A 3,258-nucleotide genomic window follows, 5' to 3' on the forward strand; every position below is an offset into this window, starting at 1 on the left:
AAACTACTTCCAATATGAATATCCTCAGATTTTATCAGATCCCCAGGGAATCCTCTCACCCAATTGAGATCCTCTAAGACGGTGTTTCTACTAGGTATAGTTCCCTTTAAAGGTATTCCCTGTAAAACCAAGAATACATGTATCAAATACCTCAGGTTAGCATATATCTCTGTGCCACTGTCTCTCCCATTAAGACTGAGCTTTTTAAGATCCAAGAAGCTTATTTATATTCGTATCTCCAGCTCCTAGATGTGCACAATACTGTATTCAATGAAACCTAAAAACATGAATGAATGACAGATCCCTACATCTCCTTACTTTCATATTTTCAAAGAAGTGAAATGTTTTCTATGGGCAGATCATCTGAAAGGATTAGAGCAGGCAAAGGGTGAAAACAGAAAACAGAATTCCTTTTCTTTTCAAGTGTCACAGTACTCATAGAATAAAGATATAAGTTTTTTAAGCTAGACAGCTCACAATTTTTCCTAGAATTCCAAGCTCCCTACTGTGTTGATGACCAACTAGTGATGAATATTTCAGCAACTCACAAGACCTACATATTTCCCAAGGAGAAGCTATTTAAGGATTATTTAGAGAAGTGACACTTTCATTCAAGAATTCCCCCAAAAAATGAACCAGAAATTGTAATACAATAGTTAAGTGCATTTTGTTACAATATGACAGTGTTTTATTACAAACTGATTTTATAAGCAGAATAGCCTAGTGGTGAAAGAGCAGAGGTTCTAAAACTAGAATGGAGGATTTAAATCTTGGCAGTTCCCTTTGTAGCTATGTGATCTTGGGCATATTATTTAACCTGTCTGGGTCTCAGTTTCTTTATCAGGAAACAAGACTTAGTTAATAGTAAACATCTTAGGGTAGCACGGACAAATAGAACTTCCTATGACTATGGAAATGTTCTCTGCGCTGACCAAATACTAGCTACATGTAGCTATTGAGCACTTTAAATGTGGTCAGAGCAAATAAGAAACTAAATCTTTACATTTTATTCTATTTTAACTAATAAAAATGTAAATTTGAATAGCCACAAATGAGTAATGACTACTATCCAGAAAAACACAATTTTAAAGTGTTGGTAGGATCATACAAACAAATCATTAGGAAAACATGTTTGCTATATATATCATACAGCAAACTGCATTGTAGAAAACTGGTATGCAAGTGTAGGTTACAGTTTTATTCAACTCTTTTCTTAAATGTTGTTGATAATTCGTTTTCTTACTATTTATGTTTCCTATCTAATTCTTTCCACTTTCAGGTGGCACAGCTTCAGGAAACACCAGACTAGCCAGCACACCAAGCCCCACCTGCCCTTCCTAAGACCAATGCATGTACAACATACTTAGGTTTTATTTTTCTGATGATTTTGCCAACTGTAACACATTTGATCCTGGCTTCTTTCAGATTCTATCTTCCACAAACACATGCCAATGTTTTTATTCTTTTTATCAGAATCTTTTAAGTGTTGGAATATATTAATTTCCTGTTTGGATAAATCAAGAGGATTTTATTATTGTACTTGACAAATTACTCAGCCATTCTAAACCCTAAAATATCTCATCAGGCTTACAAAACCACAGGAAAAATTGCCATCACCTTGTTTTTATGATGAGATTAGAAAGGAATCAGAAAGGGTTATCTTTCACTCCATGTATATATCCGTTATCTTTGAAAATGCTGTAAGTTCTAAATTAATAATGCTGTATCTCTTGACATAGCAATACTACTCTACTTCCCAAACAGTCCTATGACATCAAATTTGTTTTTCCTAGCAAAGACTCCTTCAAAAGTAACAGTTGATAAAGATTTCTTCCTCTTCCTACTGAAGAGGATGTAGCTAAGAATAAGAGAACAGCTGTCAGAAGAAATGAGAATTTAAAGTATGAATTCTTCACATATCTAAGAAACAAACTGAACAGATATGGTCCTTATATTTATAATTTTTATTTTAAAATAGGAAATATTAGGCAAGCGTGCTACCACTTGAGCCACATCCCCAGCCCTAAAAAACAAAAAAAATAAAAAAATAAAATAAAATAGGAAATACTGAGAAATAGGTTAAAGAATCAGACATATACCTTTACCCCAATAAGGAAGGCATAAGAAAACAACTGGAATGGCCTAATACAAAGAAAAAAAATAAGATAAATTTTAAAAACTTAAAACTTTTATTTCAAGTATATACTGCTATCAAATATGTAGTAGTTTGAATTATAAACTTAGAGAAGGGGAGTGAGTCACTACCCAGAAATCAGGGTAGGCATGTTTTTTAAATGTAAAAGCATTCTGTTTTTGTAGTAAATGGTTTCTGTTGTTGTACTCCATGTGCTTTATTCTCTAAAATTCTTTTCCCAATTTCTAGCAGTTTGAAACAATTTCAGCTGCAAGTAGCAGAAACTCTGATTTCTGTCATGAGGATCTTTTTTTTCTGAAGCAATCAGCAATCCAGGGAAAAAACAGAATTTAGGTTTGATTCAGGGGTGCAACAATAAAAATGTTGAGGTCCGGTGTCAAATTCACTAGGAGATTTAATTTCCTTGTGACTCTAACATAACTCTCAAATTTTAAAATTAGAACTACTTACTTCTAGCAAGTGTCTCTTCCTCAACAAAGAACCAAGTCCTTCACTTCAATATGACTAGTCCCAATGGAGTGGTCTTGCACCAGATCAGTAATGATTGTCAATGAAAGGTGTTATATTGACAGGCTTAGAATTGGGGTCCACCTCCCCAATCATGCAACCAGTGGGAAAGAAAGTTTCATGAATGAGAGTTCTGGTATTGAAAAAACTAGGAGAAATAAGATGTACAAGGGGCAATCAACAGAGCATGCTATACTTTTATCTCCTGACTAAATGGTATCCAGCTATATGTTTGGACTAATTACTAACGGTATGCTTTATTCGCCATAGCATCACTTATATTCTGACGTAAGTGGCTACTGCTGTGGGGAAACAGATAATTAAAAATGAAGTTAAGGATGGTAAACCCTCTAGCTGAATCCAGGGCCGCGATGTTTAACTATAATTTCATGCACAGGTACTTTGTCCAACACAGCTGCTCATGAGTATGGCACAGAAAAAAAAAAATCTAAAAAGAAGAGACTGTGGTTATCTAATGTAATGCCTTTATGAAAGTTCAGCACCCAAACAGGACCTGGCATCCTACTAAACAAAAAGTCAAATTGACAGGATTACTAAAAAAGTGCTTAAAAAGTAACCAGACTCAGCACTGTAAA

Source organism: Marmota marmota, unplaced genomic scaffold (genome assembly GCF_001458135.2).
Source record: "Marmota marmota marmota unplaced genomic scaffold, marMar, whole genome shotgun sequence".
In the NCBI taxonomy this organism is placed as follows: Eukaryota; Metazoa; Chordata; class Mammalia; order Rodentia; family Sciuridae; genus Marmota; species Marmota marmota.